We start from the raw sequence: 27796 nt of genomic DNA, 5'->3' as shown, positions 1-27796 counted from the left end.
TTAGAGTAATAAAATCCATCTTATCAAACGGGATTTATCATCTTTCATAGTGAGCAAATATTTTAAAGCAGCATGAAAGCTCTTATTAAGTAAGATCTAAGCATATCATTAGCAAAAACAATAGCTAGGTGCTCTTTTTGAGTAGTAGCATAATTAAGTTGAGGTCCTGTTAGAGTTTTCCTAGCATAAGCTATTGCAACATGCTTTTTATCCTTAGTTTGCCCTAATACTGCCCCCATAGCATAATCAATAGCATCACACATAATTTCAAAAGGCATAGATCAATCATGGGGTTGAATGATTGGTGCTGAGATGATTGCTTTCTTAAGAATTTCAAATGCAAGTAAATATGCATCATCAAATTCAACAGGAACATCCTTGGCCAATAAGCAAGTAAGTGGTCTAGCAATGAATGAAAAATCTTTTATAAACATACGATAAAAACCAGCATGGCCAAGAAAACTTCTAAATCCTTTTACATTAATGGGCGGAGGTAAATGTTCAATTACTTATATTTTAGCTTTATCTACCTCAATGGCTCTTTTAGACACTAAGTGTCCTAGCACTATTTCTTCTCTAACCATGAAATGACATATTTCCCAATTAATGACTAAGTGCTTTTCTTCACACCTTTGCAAAACCTTATCTAAGTTTTCTAGACAATCATCAAATGTTTTTCCATAAACAAAAAAATCATCCATGAAAGCCTCCCTAATCTTTTCAATCATATCAAAAAATATAGACATCATACATCTTTGGAATGAAGCTAATGCATTACTGAACCCAAAAGACATTCTACGATAAGCATAGGTTCCTTAGGGACATGTAATTGTGGTTTTGCTTTGGTAAGCAGGATGGAGAGGGATTTGGTGATACCCTGATTATCCATCTAAGAAATAAAAGAAGCAATGGTTGGCTAACCGCTCTAGCATTTCATCAATGAAAGGCAACAGAAAGTGATCTTCTGTTGTTTCCTTATTAAGCTTTCTATAGTCTATGCACAACCACCATCTCGCGACAGTTCATTGAGGGATTAACTCATTCCTCTCATTTTAGACAATAGTCATACCTCCCTTTTTAGGTACAACTTGAACAGGGCTTACCCACTCACTATGCGGCAAAGCATAAATGATGCCCGCATGCAAAAGTTTTAAAACTTATTTCTTTACAACTTCTTTGATTGCATTGTTGAGTCTACGTTGGGGGTTCTCTATATGGTGGTATATTAGGATCTATGGGAATGCGACAGGTGCAAAGAGCAAGACTAAATCCCTTAAGGTTCTGGAGTGAGTAGCCAAAGGATGAGTGATGTTTTTCTAGACTGCCGTTAGACAAAGAGTCTCCTGAGTGAGTTTATCACTTATAATGACAGGACACTCTGGATCGTTACCTAGAAAAGCATATCTAAGACTGGATGGTAATGGTTTGTAACACCCAAAAATTTGATTTCAATTATAGGAATTAATTGGGGTTATTTAAGCATTTTTGTGAGCATTTAAATGCAGTAATTAAATAAATTTTGTTGGAACTAAAATTCATCATAAGTTTAGTAAACGTGATTGTGCATTCATGCTGGCCATGGTTTATTTTGTGCTGTGTGTTTTGCTTTACCTCTAAGAATGATTTAAAATCCCTTTTGGAAAAGCTTTAGAAAACAATGGAGAAAAGACAAAAAAAAGAAAAGGAGAAGCCTCAACTAGCGTAGCAGCAACAGAACTGGCCCAGCCCCCGCCCGCGGCCGAGCTAGCACTCTCCCCCTCTTCCCCTCGTTCAGCCCAGGGTGCGGCCCAATCCCTCCCCCCCCCCAACCACCGCGCGCTGACCTCCCTCTCTCTTAGAATTGCTGAAGCCTGGACCTCACTCTCCCTTTCGCTGACGCAGGAGACCCACAGCGTGGCGCTCTCCTCCTTCCTCTCGCCGTGAGCGAGTTAGACACGACCGTGATCGACTCAAGCCCGATTTATCGGGATTTCCTGCTATTCGCGACCCACCGAACCCTATAAAGCTCCTAAACCCGTCCCGCGTGCCGCTTTCCGTTTTCGCCGCAAAGCTTGTGCCCTAGCCGCCATCCTTCGCAAAATTTTGAATCTCGTTGGTGCCCTCTTTGCCTCCGCGCATAGCTACACGTCCGTGGGCTCTCTCGGTCTGCGCTAGGCACCTAGGTGAGCTCGTGACCCTTCCCTCTTTCTTCTGGTGCAGTTGCCTTGCTCTGGGATGCACCAGGGCGCAAAATCGAGTGCTCCGGCGAAGCTTGGACGCCGGCCATGGCGTGTGCCATGGAGGGCTCGCCGCAGGCCGGCCACTTCCTCCCCTAAGCGAATCTCGGCCGTAGGATGTGGAACCAAACGCCAGGATTAGAAGTTACCCCTTCGGAGTAACTTTTGCTTAAGAGTCCTTGAGTATTTTTATGAATTAACCCGCTGTCCAAAGCGACTTCTCCATTTTACACTTTCTGAGTTTGAAAATGTATTCTCCATCGGTTTAGTCAGAATACGTGTAACACCCTAAATTTTACAAGTTTTCAAAATAGAAGAATTTGATTTAATTATGTATTTTTGTGCTCATAAAAATATAGGAAAATAAATATTTTTCGTTAAATTAAAATTCATTATAGGATTTAGTAACATGTATGTGCACTCATGCTGGAGCATTTATATTTTTGATACTGTGTGACTTTGAGTAAACTTCAAAAGTATTTCAAAACTGATTTTTATAAAAGGGACTTGAAATGGCTTTTGAATAAAAGAAAAACAAAAGAAAAAAAAGAGACAGCTCCCTGGATATGGCCCGAAGCCCAGCACCCCTTCTTCCCTCCTCCCCCTCGGCCCAAGCCAGCGCTCGCGCCCAGCCCAGCTAGAACCGCGGCCCCGCCTGCCCCGCGTTCTCCCTCTTTCTCTGGTAGTCACCGCCAAGCAGACCCCGCATGTCAGCGACACTCCCTCACCTCCTTTCTTCTTCCTTCGTCGTGTCCAGCAGGGACACCTAACCGAGGCAAGCAGCGCCCCAACCCGATCCTCCCGGGATTTTCTTCCCAACAGGTCAATCGAGTCCCTATAAAGGTTGTGGCTCCTCCCTGCAGTTTTCTTTTGCGTCCACAAGCATCGGGGAAGCCCTAGATGCCATAAATACCGAGGTTTGGATCTTCCTGGGTCGGAGTTTGTCGCCACAGTGGAACTCGCCCCTCGCCGCCGTGTAGTCGATTTCATGTCCCTGCCGAGGTTCGCAGCGTGGTAAGGAAGCTCCTGATCCTCTTCACGAACGTTTTACCGGTCTCTATGCCTCTCTAATCCTCGCCGAACGCTGCAGAGCTCCACCGGTCTGCCAGCCCACACGGCTGTCCTCCTTCAAGCTTGCTCGGAGCCTTGAAACCCCTTAGGTGAGTTCTCTTGAGTCCCTGCTTCGTCCCCATGCCCTCGGTTCTGTTTTTAGTGGACCCTAGCGCTTAGTTCGCGAGCTCCGACGAGAAACTCGCCACCAGCCATGGAGGACCGCCGGCCGGAGCACTGTTCCGACGGCTAAACTCCCCCAATCGATCTCCATCGTTAGATCTTAGTCGAACGGCTCAGATTAGAACTTACCCCTTCGGGGTGAACTTTGCTAAAGAGACCCTGTCTTTTTGAAATATAGAACCCGCCGTCCTTTACGCATTCCAGGAATACGCCATACTGTTTTGAAAACGTAAAATCGATTACTCAGAGTTAAAATACGTTTTCAGTATTTACAAGTTTGCCACTGATTTTCTTTTGGTCATAAAATGCTCATTTTAACTCCGATTTGACCCATTCAAATTGCGTTGGATTCGTCTTTGAAAGATCTACATGTTAGTAAAATTGTTTACTCAGTTTGAAACTTTTTAATTTTGTGACTCTATTTAATTATTTCCTTTTCTAAAGAAACTCTTAGAAAATTCATAACTTCTACGTTTTAATTCCGATTTTCGTGATCTTTACGTTTCTGTGATCGTAGCGCTGCGTAGAATATTTTCATAAACTTTTATCTTTGATTTACCACTGTTTGGTGTATTGTTCTAATTATAGCTTGTTTGTTTTGTGTATGATTGTCTCCATTGGTTTGCGTGCTGTTGATTGATGATCGAGTTTAGTCGGTGAGCTTTACGTTGGTGATCAAGGTCAAGCATTTGATGACCAGCAGCAGGCTCAGGAGAGCTTTGATGAAGGCAAGTATAACTTGGGATCGTCCTTGTTACCTATACACAATTAATACAATATATATCATATGCATGTGTCCACCTTGATGACCTTAGTAAAATCATTGATGTTTGTTATCGTGAATTCCTTGTGACCTATTTGGATATGCATTTGGGTAGTTCTTGCTAGTGCTTGATTATAATCCATGGTCTTGTAACATGAATATTTGAATATGCAATAAACAATAAAATAAGCTTTCCAGCAATTTGAATATAAAGGGTGGAAAGAACTCTAGCTTTCGCTCGATTGATCTTGATCCTCCATAAGGACTTATCCCTTGGCAAAAGCTGGGACAACTCGTACAACCATGAGGGCTATATGGCTCTGGCTTTAGTCAAGTAGGAGTAATTTTTCTAGCTCCTTAGCGGTTACCCGTGTGGCGCAATTGGGGAATAGCAGACCGTGGATTCCTGCGGGTGAATCACATGGACTGACTAATGAAACCAAGCGGCCCTAACTTGTTAGACGAACCTTTGAAAGACTTCGTAGTGATCCCTGCCGACCTTCCTTGGAAGTGGGTTAAGAGGCTGATCACCTCGAGCGAAAGGGTAAATCATGACTCATGGGTAAAGATGTACAACCTCTGCAAAGTGTTAAATCTGGTATACTAGCCGTGCCCACGGATACGGGCAGCCCGGAAAACTGACGGGATAGATGGACACTGATGAATATGATTAATGATGATAAATGATGGATTATTATATTGTTTATTTGTGTTATTCTTAATTCTTGTATGCATTGATCATGTGGTTATGGGATTTAAATTATGCTACCTTGATATTTGCTATCCAATGATTAAATATGCTACCTACATATAAAAGCTAAATGTAGTCAAACCAGTGTCAGCTTATTGAGCCTCATGAACCCCTGGTTATACTTATTGAGTATGATATGTGCTCACTCTTTCAATTTTCCCCACACCTCAGGAGAAGTTTTGGGCTTGTGATCAACCAGTCAGTTGGATACCGTGGAGAGAAGTTAATACCCGAAGTTTAAAGTTGTCTATCCGCTGTTTGATAATAAAGGTTATCTCTTTTGTACTAAGTACGTTATATATTTATGCATTGTCTTTTGATATTACCCTTTATTTGTAGCTATATGTGAGATTTGACTTCTAAAACTCACATATGGTGCGTATCTGATTTTGTCCTTAAAATCGGGTATTACAATACGCTTTCCAGTATTTACAAAATGCCATTGTATTTGTTTTGCTCATAAAATGCTCATTTTAACTCCGATTTGACACATTCCAATTGTGTTAGATTCGTCTTCTCGAGATCTACGTGTTAGTACCACTGTATATTCAGTTTGTAACATTTTAATTTTGTGGTACTACTTAATTAATTATTATTCTATAGGAAATCTTAGAAAATTCATAACTTCACCATTTTAATTCCGATTTTCGTGAACCTTACGATTGTGTGAACGTAGCGCTGCGTAGAATATTTTTATAAACATTTATCTTTGATTTATCACTGTTGGTGTAATGTTCTAAATATAGCTTGTTTGCTTTGTGTATGATTGCCTACTTGGTTTGAGTGTTGTTGATTGATGTTTGGGAATAGACAATGAGCCGTACGTTGGTGACCAAGACAAAGCTTTTGGTGACCAGCAGCAGGCTCAGGAGAGCTTTGATCAAGGCAAGTATAACTTAGGACCTTCCTTGTTACCTATACACAATTAAAACAAATATTTATCATATGCATGTGTCCACCTTGATGACCTTAGCAAAATCGTAGATGCTTGTTATCTGACTTCCTTGTTACCTATTTGGATATGCATTTGGGTACTTCTTGGTAGTGCTTGAATAGTAATCCATGATCATGTAACATGAATATTTGGATATACAATAAACAATAAAATAAGCTTTCTAGTAACTTGAACATAAAGGGTGGAAAGAACTCTGGCTTTTGCTGGATTGATCTTGACCCTCCAAAAGGACTTATCCCTTGGCAAAAGCTGGGACAACTCGTACAACCATGAGGGCTATATGGCTCTGGTTTTAGCTCAGTATGAGGACCTTTTTCTAGCTTGTTAGCGGTGACCTTAAATGGCGTAAGAATGGCTAGACACGTTGGGTATAGCGTGGCCTCTGTCCGTGTGTATAGGCTACGGGTTATGTGCCATGGAAGGGGGGCTCTATATCTGCCTACCGAGTGAATCTAATGGCCCTAACCTGTTAGACGAAACCTTTGAAAGGCTTCATTGTGAACCCTGTCGACCTCCCTAGGAAGGGGGTTAAGAGACTTGCAACCTCGGGCGAAAGGATAAATCACGACTCATGGGTAAAGATGTATAACCTCTGTAGAGTGTTAAATCTGGTATACTAGCCGTGCCCACAGATACGGGCAGCCCCGGAAAATTGACGAAATAGATAGACACTGATGAACATGATTAATGGTAATAAATGATGGTTTATTATGTTGTTTATATGTGTTATTCTTAATTCTTGTATACAATGATCATGTGGTTATGGGATTTAATTATGCTACCTTGAAATTTGCTATCTAAATATAAATATGCTATCTACATATAAAAGCTAAATGCAGTCAGCCGTGTCCCTGTGTGGTGCTTCCGTCGAGAGTATCTTTATTTGTTTGAGATTGTGTAATAATCATTATTCCGCTATGTAAAAAATACTGCAATGGTACATTTGAGATTTGTCTACTTATGTGTGCGACTGTTCCTAGGGCACATATGAGTCTTTTATGCATCCTAATTTGTTCTTAAAATATGGGTGTGACATGGTTTAAGCTCAATAGAAGGTTTAGGTGGTACTACAAACTCATCTAAAGCTTGTTCCTTAGAAGGTGTTGATACTTCTTAATGCAACTACTAAAAATAGACTCTTAAACCTATCCCTAGTAATGGCGTCAAAATTACTTAATATTGGGTATTTTAAACGCAAACAGAAAAATCCGCAAACGCACGGATACCGATGTAGCCTTCACCCGGGAGTATTCCAGAGTATCGATTTTCCACAGGGAACGTGAGTGTACTAATTAAGATCCAAGATCGCCCAAGGATAACTATATAAGTATTTTTGGTGGGAAGAGAGGAAGTTTCCTGAGAGTTCTCTAGTTGATCTAAGAATCAAGAATTACTTCTAGATTATCTATATCGGGACATCAGAGCACTAACCACAGAAAGAGATGAGAAGGGGGCTAGGAAGGTCTGACTACGGTCCTACAAACACCGATCCGAACGAGGTGGAATACGTCGACCGTTAGGGCTGTCACTACCCTAAGGCTACCACAACAATCCGCAGGATTGGGTGCAATTCCAGGTAATTCCAAGACTAAACACCACATCTAATCTATTAATTACTACTCTAATGTTTCAAAGATTAGAGCACTTGATGCAAGCGGGAATCCAATAAATAACTTGAATGTAAATAAAAGTAATTAGAGAACTCAGGAATTATAAAGTGAAGAACCTGGAGAACGATGAAGAACGAACCAGATGCTGCAAAAGTATAATGTTGAGGAAGATCCGACAGATCCGGCTCCTCCTCCGCTCTCCTCTTCTCTCTCCCTATTTTCTAGATTACAACTAGAACTAACTAGAACTAGAACTAGAGGAACTAGAACTAGATGAACTAGAACTAGATCTAGATGAACTAGAGGTAGAACTAGAAGAACTAGAGGGATCCTCTCTACTTGGATGAAGAATTGAAACCCTAGCTTTGATTCTGTAGAAGAGGTATGATCTCCAGAGGCCAGGGGGCCTTGCTTATATAGTCTTTTCAGATGAATCTGGGCCGTCGGATCAAACCGACATTGATCGGGTGGTTTTCCTTGAAGTATTAGGTCGGTGGAGCATGATCCCCGAACTTCACCCTGATTGGTCCAGGGGGGAGGGCGGGCGCCCAGTAAGGTAGGGCGGGCGCCCAGTGCCTGAGCCCTCTCGGCCTCCGCTTCGGTCCCGTGGCTTCTGGATTCTTCTAGATGATAGATAATTGTGCGGCACGTTAATATCTCTATGTAAACCCGACGTGTGGGCCTTTCTTCCGTATTTCCTGATAACCCCCTGCATAAATAGACAAACACCAAAACTTGTGGAATTCTGTCAGATAAAACCCTAAGTCTAGGTGTTGGTTGCATTTGGATCCTTTTCTATGATTAATCGATGGTTAAATATGAGCATTAAGGACCGTCAACAAGCTCCCCCAAGCTTAACCTTTGCTCGTCCCTGAGCAAAGATGAACTTAAGAGTTTCTGCAGTGGTTTCATGCCTTAAAGATATACATGCGTTCAAACAAGATCTCATCTTTGGTTTAGGGTAAACTGTTAAGACTTAAAACTTACTCATTTACCTTTCACCATGGGACTTGTAACCGTCACTTCTGTCTTGAGTAGTTAAAAGATAGAACAGTCTAGTTAAGCACCATGTCTCTTGTTCTTCGATTAACTATAGCTCTGGAGTTTTTGTAGATTTTCAAATAAAACTCAGAGATTCCTTGTATGACTCTCTCTAGTCTCTCTTTTGTGGTATTTTTGGATCCTTACCAAAGCAGTAATGGTGTATGCCTTCTCTCAAAGTATGTGGTATTTTTGGTATGAGGCATAGTGACATTGCCTTCTCTCTCACCCTACTCTAATAAGGCTTTTAATATCTGGAGCTCATAGGTGGGAGACAGCTAATACATAATTACAAGACATTTATTGTATGGTCAAACCATGGATCCAGAAGAACAAGTCAATAAGTCAAATCAAGATGTGCATGTGTGGCGAATGAATGATGCATGGTAATGATGGTGATAACAATGGTGAAAGTCTAATTCTACTTATGCTCTTTTGAGGGGATACATACCTTTCTTGCTCTTTTGAAACTTTTTGAGGAGAATGAGATGCTCTATATTTTTTTTTCTTTTCTCTCAAGTGGGTATCTTGTACCCCTAATTCTACTGTCGGACACTTGTCCATTTTTACCTCTCGTCTCACTTTTCTTTTTTTTTTCTTTTCTTTCAAGGTTCCGGGCACTTGCCCCTTTTTATTTCCTCGTATTTATTTTTTTTCTCTCTTTTTTTTATATTAGAGCACTCATCTCCTGAAATAATATAGCAAGTGGTAGTAACAAGATAACTTGAGCATGTATTTCACAGGGGAAAACAGAAATGTTTTTGGCTATTCTCTCTCGAATTAGGAGTAGAATATTTTTGGGTGGTTCTGGAGATGGAAATGGGTGGATATATGTGGATGCGTACTTCCGGAGTAGAAGCAACATGTGTGAGTGAACGTGCAAGTGAATCTTGATTTAACCACATGACAAGCTCCTAAGGGTCTACACAGCTTGACCACACTCAATGCTCATAAGCAGTAAAAAGTAAATGTGTGGCTCAAAGTCTAGCAAGCATGTATATATGGCTGTGGTAGGAATTTAAACTCTCATCATACAGGAACTCATCATGTAATATTTTAAAGATTTTCAAAGATAAATTCTCCAGAATTCTAGCATCTGTAGGAATAGATAAACAACAGCTCAACCTTCCCATATCATATCCGTTAACGACTTAGACTTTAGATCAAGTACTCTCCCCACAAGTTCAGGTTTAGAGCAAATCTTAATTAATACCAGTCATGCCTAAACTTGAGAGAGATTTCAATTTAAGAACTAGCCATAGCAGAGCAATTATTCATCATTTCCATGTGAGAGATTATCATGAGGGTTCATAGCAAATTTTATTTATTTATTTATTTAGCAAACTAAGCAAAGATATATATATAAACACAAAATCTTTATTTGGGTTTTTATGATTATGCATCTTTTTATTATTTGAGTAAAGTATAACACTTAGCTGGATAAATGGGGGTACTCTCCCCCAAGCTGGATTTTGACATAATTCCTTTTGATGTAGCTAGCAGGTGGTGGAGGTGTATTTGAATGTCAGCAGCACCCTGACAGTGAGTAAGATGTCCTCCGTCTGCTAGTCTTCTTTGATCCTTGAATTCTGTGGAGCTCAAATAGACAACAAAGCTTTGTGGAACTGGTTAAGTGTTAGCATAAATATCTAGCCTTTATCATGTTGAGACTCCTCAATAAATGTTACTCTCTTTAGTAGGATCATAAATTTATTTTTATATTCTCATTTTTATAGGATAGGAATATATTTATTTCATTTTTTTATGCCACCACAGTGAATGTACTTATGGGTTTTATGCCATGAGCATACTCACATGGGGCTTACTATCTTCAACATTTTTTTTCTTTTCAAGATGATATGAACCTGATTAACTAAAATAATTGAAAGGAAAAAGAAAACTACCAAGTTTACCTCTTGGCAAGGCATTCGGTGTTTTTAAGTCCTCCGAACGGGACTCTCTGCTTTCTCAGTCGTCCTGGGATTCGTTGGGTGGCGTAGTCGGTGGTTCCGGCGGCGCCTGCTCTTCATGTATAACTATCTTCTCTTTACACACCTGACTCGGTGCTACGGTCTCCTCAGGACAGTTCTGTTCAAGTTGTATGTCTTGAGACCTTATCACTTCTCCTTCGTAGTCTACCCATCCGTCCTTGATGATTTGCCTCCTCTGGTTGCGGTTGCGTTGTCTTCTTCTTGTCCTGACCTGCTTGGAATCTTCAACTATATAGTTAGGGTCAGTAAAATAGCGGCGTACCTTGTTAGAGGGGAAGTGCATGTGGACTTCTCTGGTTCCAATTTAGATGATTGCTTTAACAGTGCTGAGGAATGGTCTTCCATGGATGATGAGTGGATCGTACTTGTCTTCTCCCATGTCAATAACCTTAAATTCATCTGGAGCTGAATGTATTTTGGTTGTAGGGGCAGGATTCCATGCAGGAGCTGATAAGTGACTGCGCCCATTATGTTGACGTCAGATCTGGTGTCGTAGAGTGTCTTCTGAAAGGAATATCCGTTGATTGTGCACTCGATGCTTGGAACACCAGGGTCGTCCTTCTTGATCAAGAAAGGCGACTTGAGTTGACGATCTTGACCTCCTTGAACTACAGTGACCATCTTAGCTGACTCGGTCCACACTTGCTTGTTCCTGTTCCTCCTGTTGGTCCTCTTCCTTGGTTCATGTCAGGAATGCTCTGAGATTTGTGTAGTCTTGTTCTTGAAGGAAAACGTCTCCTTCCTCCCCTTGATGTAGAAACTGATCTTGGCAGCACTAACGTAGATGACAGCTCCCGAGGTGTTCAGGAATGGCCTCCCTTGGATGACGGGTGCCCTCTCATCAGAACCGGCCTCTATCACGACGAAGTCTGCTGGGGCGTACAAGGTACCAACTCGGACGCAGAGGTTCTTCAATATTCCCTTTGGGAAACTTAGTGTCTGATCTGCAAGCTGCAAATACATGGTTGTTTCCAATAAAGGATGTGTAAATAATTCTTCATAGAGTACCCTAGGCATAATGTTGATGCTGGAGCCAAAGTCGCAGAGTGCTTCTGGGAAGTCCACCATGCCGATGGAGATCGGGATGACGGTGCGTCCTGGATCGCCTCTCTTGACCGGCAGAAGGTCAGTAATTACTTCCACAATGGGGTTACTCCAGTAGTTACGTCCTCAAGCATCTCAGGGCAGTGATTGCCTAAGTATCTAGTATCTCTAGTGTGTTTGTGCTCGTAGATCTAGGTTCTTCACTTGGTGGAGTCTGGGAGTTGAAAAACTCCTTCATATTTTGCTCGAAGTGTATCTGCTCATAGAGACAAGGCAGAGATCAAGTGCATTGGCCCTGTTGGTGGAAAACACCAACAGAACCAAAAGTGTATTTGTTCTTCTCTAACCTTAAGCATAGTGAGCAAGACAAAGTTGATGGATGATAAGTTCATGAGTGTAGCATTTAAAACATTTGTCAGATCAGATTGCTCAACCTTATGGAAAGATAATATATCTATATTTATGTTTTGTTTATATCTTCCAAAGATTGAATGTGGAACATTTTAGCTCATATAATTAGGAGTGTGGGATCACAAAGGTGGAAGGACTAAACATGTTGAATCGATTGGGTTGGTTAATCTAGAGTTGTAAATCATACATGTTTGTCTCTTTTATTCATGTGAACGCCAGAACCAAGGAGAAACTTATAAAAGTGATAGTCAAGTACCTTAAGATGTTACCTTACTTGAAGAGTGATGGTACAATATCACCTTGTGGAAGCTTTCCTTTCTTAGTGGTTGTGCATCGTGTTTGTAGCACCCTCCATGGATCATCTCTTGTGAGCTATGCCTTCCTTGTGTAAATTGTTAAACTTCATGCGTCTCTCTCTTTGTCTCCAATGTGGGTTTATCTCAGGACTTCCCAGGTCGATATTGAAAGTTTTCCTGCAGGGGTTAGTCCAATAAAATATCCCATATCTACTATAGCATACTATCGGCTCAAAAATCAACCTAGATACCATGTCTAATTTGATTTAGGAGGGCATTTTAACCTGAGGATCATGTTTAATTTAAAATCCCTTGGAAGTAAGATCATCATTCCTAAACTAAGCACCATGCGTAATTAAGAGATAAATGAAACTACTCCAAACCTAGACATATACTAAAGCAAATAAATGTAGTATGAGAGCTTTTATAGAGATCTACTCAAGTAGAGATGACGTAGTGTGATTAGTATTAAATTGAGCATGTCTTAAAGGTAGGGACAACCAACATAGCAACATGGCAAAGGATGTTTTCATGTAAAGTACTCTCCCAAGCTTAAATTTTGCAAAATTCAAGTTTGGATGAATTTAATTCAATGTTGTATGATGATTGGTTGGACATACCTTGTGCTTATCATTCATCCGATCTTCTTCCTCTAATCCTGGAAAGGTTAGTGACAAGAATACCCGAAGGAATATTTTTACAATTATCCTTATATGCTCAACACACAAGGTAATGTTGCAAATAATTAAAAGCTCATGTTACAATCTGATCAGTGCTTGTTTTAGGACACTAAGCTTGTCCTTGGGAAACCATCGATTTATGTCAGTGAAGTGGTTTCCCCTCCAACGCTGACCTATATCAAGATCGACTCAACGAGATCTGCAATATTTCTTATAAACATATGCATCGACAACCTCCCTTTTAAAGTTTTTATAAATAGAAAGGATGAGGGGGTTGGACATCTCGAATGTGGTGATGTTGGAGAGACCAATGGATTGTGAAGATGTTGCATATGAGCATGGAGTAAATGAAGTGGCTATGAAATAAATTCCATGCTCATTAATGCTTAGAGTGAAATCCATGTGGTGTGGTGAAAATGATAAGGTTAGTGTGGTAAAAAAGGAAAAGAAAAAGGATACACGGGCGACTTGGTTCGAAACTAGCACAGCTACCGTTCCCCGGCAACGGTGCCAGAAAGCTTGTTGGGTATTTTAAACGCAAACAGAAAAATCCGCAAGCGCACGGATACCGATGTAGCCTTCACCCGGGAGTATTCCAGAGTATCGATTTTCCACAGGGAACGTGAGTGTACTAATTAAGATCCAAGATCGCCCAAGGATAACTATATAAGTATTTTTGGTGGGAAGAGAGGAAGTTTCCTGAGAGTTCTCTAGTTGATCCAAGAATCAAGAATTACTTCAAGATTATCTATATCGGGACATCAGAGCACTAACCACAGAAAGAGATGAGAATGGGGCTAGGAAGGTCTGACTACGGTCCTACAAACACCGATCCGAACGAGGTGGAATACGTCGACCGTTAGGGCTGTCACTACCCTAAGGCTACCACAACAATCCGCAGGATTGGGTGCAATTCCAGGTAATTGCAAGACTAAACACCACGTCTAATCTATTAATTACTACTCTAATGTTTCAAAGATTAGAGCACTTGATGCAAGCGGGAATCCAATAAATAACTTGAATGTAAATAAAAGTAATTAGAGAACTCAGGAATTATGAATTGAAGAACCTGGAGAACGATGAAGAACGAACCAGATGCTGCAAAAGTATAATGTTGAGGAAGATCTGACAGATCCGACTCGTCCTCCGCTCTCCTCTTCTCTCTCCCTATTTTCTAGATTACAACTAGAACTAACTAGAATTAGAACAAGAGGAACTAAAACTAGAACTAGATCTAGATGAACTAGAGGTAGAACTAGAAGAACTAGAGGGATCCTCTCTACTTGGATGAAGAATTGAAACCCTAGCTTTGATTCTGTAGAAGAGGTATGATCTCCAGGGGCCAGTGGCCTTGCTTATATAGTCTTTTCAGATGAATCTGGGCTGTCGGATCAAACCGACATTGATCGGGTGGTTTTCCTTGAAGTATTAGGTCGGTGGAGCATGATCCCCGAACTTCACCCTGATTGGTCCAGGGGGGAGGGCGGGCGCCCAGTAAGGTAGGGCGGGCACCCAGTGCCTGAGCCCTCTCGGCCTCCGCTTCGGTCCCGTGGCTTCTGGAGTCTTCTAGATGATAGATAATTGTGCGGCACGTTAATATCTCTATGTAAACCCGACGTGTGGGCCTTTCTTCCGTATTTCCTGATAACCCCATGCAGAAATAGGCAAACACCAAAACTTGTGGAATTCTGTCAGATAAAACCCTAAGTCTAGGTGTTGGTTGCATTTGGATCCTTTTCTATGATTAATTGATGGTTAAATATGAGCATTAAGGACCGTCAACACTTAACATCACTTAAGCTAGGTTGTCATCCCTAACATGATGTAGAAGTGCTGGTATTAAATCTATATGCTTTTCTAGGAATAAATTAATTAATTAATTAATTAATTAATTAATTAATTAATTAATAAGTAAAGGATCCGCAAGCGCACAGATAATACTGATGTATCATTTTAACCAGGAGTATTTCAAGTATCATAATTTATATTTTTGCCACTAGGAAGGGACTTGCAATGGATAATGAGCAATGAGCACTGCATGTAATCATGGAGACCTTAACCATATCTTTATCTATCTCTCATGTAGGTTAAGTGCCACATAAGATAAATATATGAACATGAATAATAAGTGACAGATGATAAATAAGAATTCATAGCCATATGATAAACATGATAATCATCTCAATTAGATTACTCTAAGTCTATAGCACTAGCATGGTATTAGGACAATCTACAAGAATAAATCCTAAGTATTGTAACTATACTGTCAAAACATAAAATGGTTAGTACAAGTACACCTAGCATCATCATTAGAAAAGGTTATATCTATGCATAGTGATATTAGCAAGAAAGATCATGAACATAGCAATCACTTCCCTGTAATAATGGTGCTCTACAATCCTTATAATCGGGAGAAGGAATACAAAGGACTCAATAGGACTATCACTCCCGCGATCTACCTCAATCTCCAGACTATAAGGGGTAATCGCAGATAAATACGGTCTAAGCACCTCGCCTACACAATATCTATCACTTACCCATCGGCCTAATGAGTAAGCGCTATATAATCCTATGCATAGACATAATTCTAATCGAACTACGCTAAGCATATAATCAAAGTAAACTAAGAACAATATAATTGAGAATATAAGAAAATAGAATAAAGTCATTTCCGATATAATCAAATAGATCAAAGTCATATTCATAGTAGCAAGAACTAATATAAATATAAAAAAGAGAATAAGAGTATACTAAGAACTGAAGATTAATCCAGACTCCAAGGTTGACTTGACTCCTTTTAGATATATTCCTATTTAGCTATGCTAAAGAACTATAGAGATCTAATTGAGATGGTGGCTCAGAACCCTATAGAGACAAATCCATTCGAGGGACCCCTGTCCGTCTAATTCTTCTTCTCTTGATCTTCTCATAGAATAATGAACTCTTCTCTAGGGGGGTTAAGGTCTTTATTTATAGCCCCCTAGGAAGCACCACAACCCTTGGATCAAACTAACTTAAACGTGAGCTTAAGATTAATCCTAATAGTCGGTGGAGGCAGAATCTACGAGGTTCCGCCTGATTGGTTGAACACCCCTGGCGGCCGCCCCTGTCCTATGGCAGGTGGGCCCCACCTTTTAGGTGGTGTCTTCCTGAACCTTCTGGAGTATTCCTGAGTAGACGTTTCATGTATTCTATCTATATAAATTTGACATGTGGACCTCCTTTTATTCTTATTCTGATAATCCCTTACAAAATAGACAATCACCAAAAGTTATGGAATTCTCTTAGTGATAACTCCTATAGCTAGATAGTCATCTTATTAAAGTCCTTTCTCATGCTATATTGATGGTTAAAAAGAGTAATTATTTACCGTCCACAGAAGGGTCAGCTTCTTCTTCTATGAAGAATATAGCTTCATCTTCTAATCCTAGTTTGGCTAAAAGTCTAAGGATGCAACTCCGAATTCCTCCAATGGGTCATAATGTTGACAAGGTTCGGTCCTAGAGTTTAAGGAGTGCAAAATAGACAATCGGAATTGAAGTTTCTTGCCTAAGCGAATGTTTAGCTTCCTAGATTGTCCTTAATAGAGAAGTCATCTAAAAGGTTGTCCTATCAATAGGTCTAAGTCCCATGTGTGAAAGTTATAAAAGCTTAAATGCACTGGGGTTCCTTCTACCTGAATGTGTAGGATGTGTAGGAATCATAAACTAGGGATAATATGTCCTGGGAGACTTATCATAAATTTTATTGTTATTAAATGTTGGGCTTAATGTTATGTCTTGTATTAAGTGTTTTGAAATAGACATAGACATGACATTTATCCCCACAACTGGATTATAAATAGCATTTATTTGATCCGTATTGATTATGCATTGAATCGGAATAGAAGATGAATCTAAAGGGATTATTTCAGTGGAGAGCTCTAACTCTTCTAACCATTCATTACTTATGATAGATACTAATTCTCCTAAGGTTCTACTAAGGGGAATGTTCTCAAGGGGGTTAAAAGACTCTATAGAGTTTCTCTGTGGCCTTTTCATAGAGTGATATTTCAAAACATTTCCAAATTTAGAAAATAGATCAGGTTCTATGTGTAGCATAAAATCCAGAAACATGATTTCTTCTTTTTCTTGTTCAAGACATGTGTTAGCTAAAGTGGATGGTGTGTCTAGCAAATAAGTCGTTTCAGCAAACTAGGGTTGAGGCTCTACTTTTAGGAGGTAATCTAATTCAGTGGATAGGATTTGATCTAGGATTAATCTTGCATTCTTAGAATATACAAGCAAGAAAGATCTTCGTAAAGTAGTGTCGAGCAACTTTCTATTATCTCTACTCAGACCGTTATAAAAATGTTGTAAAAGAATAGGGTCTGGTAGACTAATGTCTAGAACGGATGCTAAAATTGCAGTAAATGATTCTAGGCTGAGGCCAATGATTATTTAGATTCTTGCTTTATAGTGAGAACTTTGAAACTAAGGTCGATGATTTGGGAGATGGGATAGAAATCTAGGCAAAAGTTGGAACGTAAAGATCCCCAATCTCCTTGTTATTTATCTACAACTCGATTGTACCATTGTCGAGCTTTTCCCTTTAATGAATAAGGAAATAGCTTCCAACAGAGAGTTTCATCAGATATGCCTTCAATGCAAAGACAGTCACATGTTTGCTTAAAGTCTCTAATGTGTAGGTAAGGATTTCCATCTCCTTCTCCTGAAAAAGATAGGCTTCGGACCAACGCAATCAACTATGGACTCACCCTATAGCTACATGTTTGGATAGGTTGTGATGACTCGTCCGGTACTAGGCTAGTATCCGTGGGTGTAGAGAACTGAATGATAGGAATGGAATTTAAGGTATCCATTAAAGAAAAGGTATGATGTAAGAAAGGGTGAGACAACATAAAAGATAAAAGTATGATACAAGGTAGAGCAAGACTAGGTTACCTAAGCAGACAGTCTTTCTCCTAGACAATGGTGCCAAAAATGCTTGTTGATATTAGTTACGCACATGAAAGAATCTAAAAAAATAATGCTCAAGTGCATGAATATCGGTGAGCACTTCACCCGGGAGATAAGCCCAGAGTATCGTATTTACTTTTTACCACTAGGAGAAAGCATGCAAAAGACTAACATGATTTTACCCACTACCCATGGGTTGCAAGACATGATAGTGAGATATGAGCAATATAGAGAGAACTATTTCGTCAATGTTCCTCTAACCTATGGTAAGTATGTGGTTATTGTTCTATGGGGAGTACCTTAGAGAAAAGAGACACCTCAGAGAGTGCTTAACCCTAGCACCATATATCCTACCTTACCTCCTGATGAGATGTGGATTACAGAGATATGAGGAGGTTGACACTTCCCTCCAATGCAACCGAATCTCTAGCCAAACATGGAGTGTCTATGATTATTCCTATCCCAAGTACCACGCTTGCGCTAAGAATGACTACTCTATTCCCTACGCGAATCGAATAAAGTAAACTTGTAAACCAAAGAACAATAAGAACAAACAATTCTAGAACCAAGCCTCGGGTTAGGACACTTGATTCCAAAGATATAAAGAAAAAGACACCGACAGGCCGAGCTTCCGCAACTTCTATCTTCACCCTATACTCTCTCAATCTCTCTTGTTGCTATAACCCTATAGAGACAAATCAATTCGATGGACCCCTTTCTGTCTAGTTCTCTATAGAAAATATGAATTAGGGTTTTAGAATTAATTTCTACGGGGTCATGGTCATATTTATAGCCCCCTATGAAGCACCACAGCCCTTGGATCAAACCGACTTAAACGTAAGCTCAAGTTTACTCCTCAAAGGCGGTGGAGGTAGGATCGGCGAGGTGGAAGCTGATTGGCTCTCCTCCCTAGGTGGCCGCCCCACCTATTGGGGGCGCAACCCTTGGTCTCTGTCAGGTGGGCCCCATGCTTCAGGTGGTGGCTCCTCGAGTCTTTTAGATTGTTCCTAAGTTGAAGTTCGCGTGTTCTCTCTATGTAAATCTGACATGTGGATCATCTTTGGTTATTTTCAGCTAACTCCCTGCAAAAATAGATATTTACCAAACCTCATGGAATTCTATTAGTGATAACCCTATATCTGCTAAGTGCTTGCAAATAGGTCTATTTTCATGTTTAGTTGATGGTTAAAATTAGGAGTTATCTACCATCAACACCCCCTTCCTAGAGAGGTCGATAAGGATCACTATAAATCCTTTCAAAAGTTTGTCTATCACGTTAGGGCCGCAAGGTTTCCAATTGGCACATAGATGTACAGCCCCTCTTCTAAATGACACAATGACGTGCAACCTTTACACATAAAGGACAGAGGCCTCACTATACCCAAAACGGCAAGCCCCTCTAGCGCCCTTACAGATAACCTTTAACAAGCTAGAAAAGGTATTCATACTGAGCCAAAGCTAGAGCCATAATAGACCTCATGGTTGCACTATCAATCTCAAGTGATCACGTATAGACAAGATCTCATAAATTTATAAGTCATCTTTTAACGTTCATAGCAGAGTCATTAATCATCTTACAAGATCATAGATTAAATTCAAGGACTAGCAAATACTACATCAAATGCAAATCAAATAGGTAACAAGGAGTTCAAGATAACAATCATCTATGATTTCACTAGGGTTATCAAGGTGGACACATGCATATGATATATTGTATTAAATGTGTATAGCTAACAAGGATGGTCCCAAGTTATACTTGCCTTGATTAAAGCTTTCCTGTGGTTCCTGCTGATCTTCAAAGGATTAGCCTTGATCACCAACGTACTGCTCACTGTCTATACTCGATCATCAAACATCACGCAAGCAATTGAAGACAATTATACACAAAGCAAACAAGCTATAATTAGAACAGTACACCAATAGTACCAAAACAAATATAAAAGTTTATCAAAACGTTCTACGCAGCGCTACGATCACATAGACATAAAGATCACGTAAATCGAAATTAAAATGTAGAAGTTATGAGTTTTCTATAAGATTTTCTATAGAATAACAATTAATTAAATAGTACCACAAACTTGAGAAGTTACAAACTGAGTAAACTGCACAACTGGTATGTAGTTCTCGTAAAGATGAATCTAACGCAATTTGAATGAATTACAACGGAGTTAAAATGAACATTTTATAAACAATTCAATTTGAGTGGCAAAACAGTAAATAACAGGAAACATATTATTAGTTAAACCGAGGTGAAGTACGTTTTTAAAATTGGAAGGGATATTTGGAGATGGCGCCATGGACTACGGTTTGATTCTAGGAAAAATCAGCGGCTCTTCAACAAAACAAGCAACAAAGAGGTATCTTCTAATCTGGATCGTTGATCCACTATCTGATGGTTGGAAATCAAAGAGAAAATGAAAGAGAGAAAGAGATGGCTGGGGACGACGTCTAGTACGGCAGCCACCATTACCAGTGACGAGAAGCTCTCCGACGATTGCCGACATGACAATTCCGAGCACCAATGACCAAAACAAAAAATAATGGGTGATAGACTGGATAATCGCGAGCTCACCTAATGCTGTTTGGCAGACAGAAAGAAAATATAGACGACTTGCAGTTAGGCGGAGCGGACGAACGCGTCACTGCAGTTCAATGAACATGTGTAAGCGATGGAAGGTAAACGAGAAAGGAAGAAGGGCTAGTACGGCTTCACCACCTCAGCACAAACCTTGCTGCGGGCTTAGAACGACGGAGAAGCTATAGACGAGACCAGCGACAACGTCGGCGGTTAAGACCTGCGGCGACACTTCAAGCCCTAGACGCGGCGGCTGTTCCGAAGTGGTTGGAAAGGGCAACGGAGTACGGCACATCACGTTTATACTTGGAGATGCCTCAGAGGTGGAAAGAAAGGATGTTGAAAGGGACTCGGCGACCATAAGATAGGAATGCTACGGTGCACTTTCCATTGCTAGGAGATGACGGCGCGGAGCTGCTTGGCCCCTGGGTCGTGGCATTACACCGGATCGGTGCCCTGGCTTGCGGCCGCCTGCAAGGGACGTGGCCAGGCTACAAGGTTGCTGGGCCTTGAAACAGCAACAGTGCTGCTAGCTACAAAACAAATTCAGAAGCAAGCCAATGACCAAAAGAACTGAAAGGAGCAACGCCTTGATTATTTTCTAAAACTGAAACTTTCAAAACTTCAAAAGTATTTTGAATACAGAGAGATGAGAGACAAAACCACACAGCATAAAAATAAATGAAAAACCAACATGTGTGCAAAAACATTCTATCTTTATGATGGATTTTCATTTCAACAAAATTTATTTATTTACTAAACTAAATGCCCACAAAACATAAAATAAATCCAATTTAATCCTTATTAATTGAAAAGCTAATTTTGGGTGTTACCGGTTTACTCTAAACCTGAACTTGTGTAGCTACGCTATGGAAAGTTTTGAGTTGCTATTTGCCATGTTCCTAGATATATACTAGAGTTCTAGAGAGATTATCTTTTTAAATATATAAATGTTGCACGATGAGTTCATGTATGACGAGAGCCTGATTTCCCACCACTATCATATATACATGCTTACTAGATTAGTTAAACTTTCAGTTGTATATACTGCTTACATGCATTGAGTAAAGTCAACCTATGTCGATCAGATATACTTCACCCATTTGTGCTGCTTGTACACTAGAAGTATGCATCCACGCACACTCCACCCAAAACAATTCTTCTCCTATGTTGGGAGTAAGCATCAAAAATATATTTCCTATCCATTTTATCCCCTACTATCCAATAAAGCTCCAAATATTTATCTTCCTACCATCCAAAAAGAGGTTTGGGTGTTCTAAAAAAAAGAGAGAGAAAACAAGAGAGAGAGGACAAATGTCCCAAGAGATATGAGCAACCCAAGTTCTCCCCAAAAGTCTTTATTGTTCAAAAGAAGTATGCATTTTTCATCAAGGAGTAAAAGTAGAATTAGGATTCCACCACTACCTTTATCTCCTTCCATAAGCACTCTTACACCTGTCACACAATTATCTATCATATATCTTATACAAGCCCACACACATGCACATCTTGATTTGATTATATGACTCGTTTCTTTGGATCCATTGTTTGACTTTACAATTTATGTTTGTAAGTATGTATTAGTTGTCTCTATGAGCTGCACATAATACTATTAGTTGTAGGGTGAGAGAGAGAAAAGGCATCTCACTATGACTAATGCCAAAAATACTACATATCTTGAGAGAAGAGAGAAAGAATACACCATTATTGCCTTGGTAAGGATCCACAAATACAACAAAGGAGAGATTTGAGAGAGGCATACAAAAGAATCTCTGAGTTTTATTTGAACATTTGCAAAAACTTTGGAATAAAGGTTGATCAAAGAGCTAGACATAGTGCTTGACTTAACCATTCTATCTTTCAACTGCCCAAGACCCACGTGATGGCTACAAGCCCCATGCATGGTGGAAGGTAATATGAGTAAGTTTGAAGGTTAGATAGTTCACTCTAATCGAGAGGTAAGTTATTGTTTGAAACCATGTGTACTTTATAGGAGTCACTACAAATGTTTCAAAAAGCTAGAATTTATTCAAAACACTTAATCCATCACTATGTATATCCTAGCTCAGGAACGAGCAAAGGAAAAGCTTGGGGGATCTTGTTGCCAGTAGTTAGCTCTAATTTTCGACCATAAACAAAACATGGGAAAGGACTTAAAAGAATCATCCCCTAGTATAGGGGGCATACTAACATAATTCCATGAGTTTTTGTGAATGTTTGTTTCTGTAGAGTGGTGATCAGAAAACAACCAAGGATGTCCCACATGTCATGATTACATAGAGATAAAAAGGCTACATATCAAAAGAACAGTCTAAAGGATACGAGAAGCGACTCAACTAGGGAGAGGTCTACCTGCCAGGACGTCAGGGCAGCCGCCCCTGGCCCTTAGGGCGCCTGCCCTGGTGTCCCCACCAGTCGGACCCTGCTTCGTAGGTCGGTTTCCCACCACCACTTTGGTCCAATATCAATCGCCGATTATGGTCGGTTTGATCAGGGAGCTACAATTCATCCTATGGGGCTATATAAGCAAGGCACGAGCCCGGGGTTCTAGGAATCAATTCATTCATCAAGTCATTTGATCAAGCCACCAAAGCTAGATAGCCTCATCACATTTATAGTTGGAATGACTTAGGATTTATTGTTTAGTTCTGCCTAATTCCATACTAATGCTATAGGATGGAGTATTCTATGATATATATATATATATATATCATGTGACTTAACCCCTGTATGAGATACGTACATAAGACATGGTTTACCTCTCCATTAACAAATTAAGTGATACTGATTATTTGTATCCATCCTTTTCCCATTGGTAAAATATAAATAATGATACTAGGTATACTTCTAGTGAAATGCTACATGGTATCACACCCAAATTTCAAGAACAAAATAGAGTGCATAAAAGACTCATGTGTGCCCCGGAATCAGTCGCACAGACAAGTTGACAAATCTCAAATAGTACCATCACAATGTTTATTACGTAGCGGAATAATAATTTTTACATAGTCTCAAACAAATAAAGATACTAACTGGTTGACTCTAAGCCTAATACTCATAACGGTAGTCCTCATTCCAGTCATCTTTATTAGAATATCCTGAGGTGTTGTAAAATAGCAAGAGTGAGCACATATCGTACTCAACAAGTATAACTAGGGGTTCATGAGGCTCAATTAGCTGACACTAGTTTGACTGCATTTAGCTTTTAAATGTAGATAGCATATTTATATTTAGATAGCAAATGTCAAGGTAGCATAATTAAATCCCATAACAACAAGATCAATGTATACAAGAATTAAGAATAAACATATAAACCATCATTTATCATCATTAATCATGTTCATAAGTGTCCATCTATTCCGTCAGTTTTCCAGGATGCCCGTATGCGTGGGCACGGCTAGCATACCAGATTTAACACTCTGCAGAGGTTGTATATCTTTACCCATCAGTCATGATTTACCCTTTGCCCGAGGTCACGAGTCTCTTAACCCCCTTCCTAGGGAGGTTGGCAAGGATCACTATCAAGCCTTTCAAACGTTCATCTAACCAGTTAGGACTGCAAGGTTTCCTGGGCACGCAGATATAGAGCCCCCCTTCCGAATGGCACAATGACGCACAGCCTATACACATAAGGACAGAGGCCACACTACACCCAAAATGGCAAGCCCCTCTATCGCCCTTTTGGGTAACCTCTAAGAAGCTAGATAAGGTCTTCATAGTGAGCTAAAGCCAGAGCCATATAGCCCTCATGGTTGTACGAGTTGTCCCAGTTTTTGCCAAGGGATGAGTCCTTATGGAGGGTCAAGATCAATCTAACAAAAGCTAGAGTTCTTTCCACCCTTTGTGTTCAAGTTGCTAGAAAGCTTATTTTATTGTTTATTGTACATCCAAATATTCATGTTACAAGATCATGGATTATAATCAAGCACTAGCAAGAACTACCCAAATGCATATCCAAATAGGTATCAAGGAATTCAAGATAACAATCATCTATGATTTTACTAGGGTTGTCAAGGTGGACACATGCATATTATAAGTGTGTAAGTGACAAGGATAGTCCCAAGTGATACTTGCCTTGATCAATGCTCTCCTAAGACTGTTGGTGGTCGTCAAAGACTTGGTATGTAACAGAACAATCCAAATTATAAGAGATTAAGCGCAATAGCGACCATTTGCATAGTCAAACCATCAAGCTTAAGCCCATATAATCCCGATAGTCCGTGAAATCTCAAAGGATTTCAAACCACATTTCACACATATAGCCAAGATCGTAATAAGTTCAGCGGTCGCCATCCATAATTACATCCAGTTCGCAACATTCAGAAATTACATCGGAGTTCAAATATAGTTATTACAAACCAATATCAACAGTAGCAGAAGCATCTCAGTTTAGAAATCACACACACTTTATTCTGATACAATGCCATAGTTTGGTCATTCCCACAACAGGAAAAGAGGAGGTAGAGTGACTAGTGCCCTTGATCTAGTCATCACCCATTGTTGGGTACAAGTAGTGAATGCAATACCATAGTACATCTGCCCATCTGCAAAACAACATGGGAATGGAACTCTGAGTACGAGAATGTACTCAGCAAGACTTACCTGTCATAAACCAAAAATAAAAGACTATGCAAGGATCATGAAGGCAATGAACCCCTTAGCTTTTATTTAGCTCAAGTTAGGTATTATTACCTACCATCTAGGTTAACACCTATACTATTTCAAATAGTTGTTTCAATATGATAATAACTTATCATAGCATTCACAAATCATCATGTACCATAACCCAAGTGTTCCATAGTCCTTACTACGAGGACAGGGCTCATGTCAAGTGCTCACTATCCAGGAGCGATGGCGATTCGAATCGATTTCTGACCAGCTGGCAATTTTATTCCCCAAACTAACCACACTCACTGATCAAGTGAGCTACAGATCACCATATTACACTATCCAGGACCAATTCGTGGGTTCGATAGGCACCACCTGTACCCGAGGACCGTTCTGACGACCGAGGTATCCAAGGCATACCAAGGTTGCACGCCGCGCCCTTGTCGTTCTCCTCAACCAGCACCAATACAGCGCGTACATCGGGCCGATTCCTAGCCCGGATAGTGTTCAGGCTTCGTGGTTGGAATGACTTATCCTTCCAGCTAAGTGTGGGGCATGCTTCCAACATGACAAGAGGGCCGTCAATGATCGGTCCTTAATCGACACAGGCAGGGGCACTACGGCCAACACCACCATAAGACCCTGTCCGGTCTCAGTTTACTTCCCACGCTTGGTTACTTCTCACCATAGCATCAACAGCTAGACATTTAGGTATCGACCTATATCTCGTAGGTGATAGGAAATCACCCGACTTCTACCGCTCTAAGCAAGCTAAGCATAGACTTCGAGCCTATCTACTTAGGACAAGGTAGATAAACAAGTGGTGAATTCAAGGAGTAAATATGCATCAACGGTATCAACCAACTCCTATCACTTAATGCAGCATAGTAGAACAACATGATATAACAAAGTTAGTGAGAATAGGGAGACTTAGAATGCTCTGGGGCTTGCCTCTCTCGAAGGTGCTAGGCCTGTGGTCTGGGCACTCCTACAGCTCTCCTTCTGGCTCTGATCCTCTCGAAAGTTCCTACTCTGGTGTCTCCTACTGCTCCTCGGGTTCTACCTCGTTCTCCTGCGAGCCTGTATGATGCATATGTGCACATAAGTGGAAGTGCAAGATGCTCGAGGTGCAATGCTATGCATGTTAAGGCAGGATGATCATGACATGGTGCTAAATGAGTATGTGCAGATCTCATCTCTAGTGGAGAAGAGTTCCGACGAATGAAATAAGAAACTATTTCTACTAGGTAGTCAACATCATCCAAGAATATGTAAGCAAAATAAAACATCTATTACATTCTCTTCAACAAGCTATTACTAAACCAACTAGCTACTATAGTTCTTCAAAGATACACCAAACTCATTTCATTTTATCCATTTCATGCATAACAAGAGTTTATTTATTTATTTATTATCAAGCCTACAACAATAGCATATACTTATGTTCTTCAATAAATTCTACAAAAATTATAGTATGACATTGGTTATTTATAAAGTCTATCACCAATTTTTAATAGCATTTGGGCAGGTAACATGGCCCACACAAAAATCGCAATTTTATTAACATAATTAAGGGAAAATACCGTACTGGTGACAAAGTGTCAAACAACAGATTTCATATTTTTATAAATTACTTGTTAAAATAAGAAATGTTCGTAAAAATTTCCAGATTAATTGCATGATCCAATTATTTATTAAAAATCATAAACCACTGCCATGCAAGCATTTAAATCAACATAAATTAATTTACATAGCAAATATTGTGCTATACATTTTCCCAGCAACTACATATCCATGCAAAACTAGCAAAACAAGAATCACATTTTTCCGAGCTATATTTATTTACTGTGTATTTTCTAAGAAATAGCAATAACATAGGTTAAATATATTTATACAGAAAAGGTGAACCAACATGACATGCAAGAGCACCTAGTTGTAGATCTGAATTTATGGAACATGTCGAAATTTATTTCACCATTTTTGGAGCTACACAACCCAAGTTATGAATTAAACAAATTTTAAAACATATTCTAGAAAATATTTTTCTGAAAATCGAATTCAAAACCCTGCTGAGCTTGGCTAGGTGCACCCGGTGCAGTGCACCCGCCCTCGGCGCGAGCAGCAGACAGGTAGGCCACGGGTCCTACCCGTTAGGCACCGCAGTAGGGGGAAGAACTCCGGCGAGCCGTTGCTCACCGTCGGCAACCCCTTTCGGCGAACCGAGCGCTCCTACGTGTTCTACGGCTCGATGCGAACCCGTTGAGCCCCTATGTGCGACCGGAGATGGACCGGAGCGAGCTCGCCGCTGGTCAAGGCGAACAAGATGCGCTAGGAAGGAGGCGGAGAGAAGCACGGTAGCGTGCTGCCCACATGCGTAGCGGCGGTGTTAACGCCGGAGAAGAAGGCGATGGTGAGCAGGGCCTCACCGAGCGTTTCAAGGCGCTAGGAGGTGCGTTCTGCGTCGGTGGTGTGGAAGCGGAGCTCAGGGAAGAGGAAATCGAAGAATGGCGCGCTAGTCGGGGAAGAACAGCCGGGAAGGAGCTCGGAAGCTCCAATGGCGATGGCGGTGTGGGCACAGGCGGAGTGAAGGCAAGGAAGCAAGAGAGAGAGAGAGAGCGAGACCGAGCGCACGGGAGAGAGGAGAGAATGGCGAGTGTGCTGGAG

At 40.4% G+C, this 27796-nt stretch overlaps 1 pseudogene; it reads right to left on the bottom strand.

The window, feature by feature from the left end:
* Nucleotides 1-27796, bottom strand: part of LOC110435903 — a 46085-nt pseudogene continuing 18289 nt past the window's right edge.

The sequence above is a fragment of the Sorghum bicolor genome, chromosome 5 (assembly GCF_000003195.3).
Source record: "Sorghum bicolor cultivar BTx623 chromosome 5, Sorghum_bicolor_NCBIv3, whole genome shotgun sequence".
Lineage (NCBI taxonomy): Eukaryota > Viridiplantae > Streptophyta > Magnoliopsida > Poales > Poaceae > Sorghum > Sorghum bicolor.
Note: the sequence above shows the minus strand (reverse complement) of the source record. Positions and strands in the feature narration are given on the sequence as shown.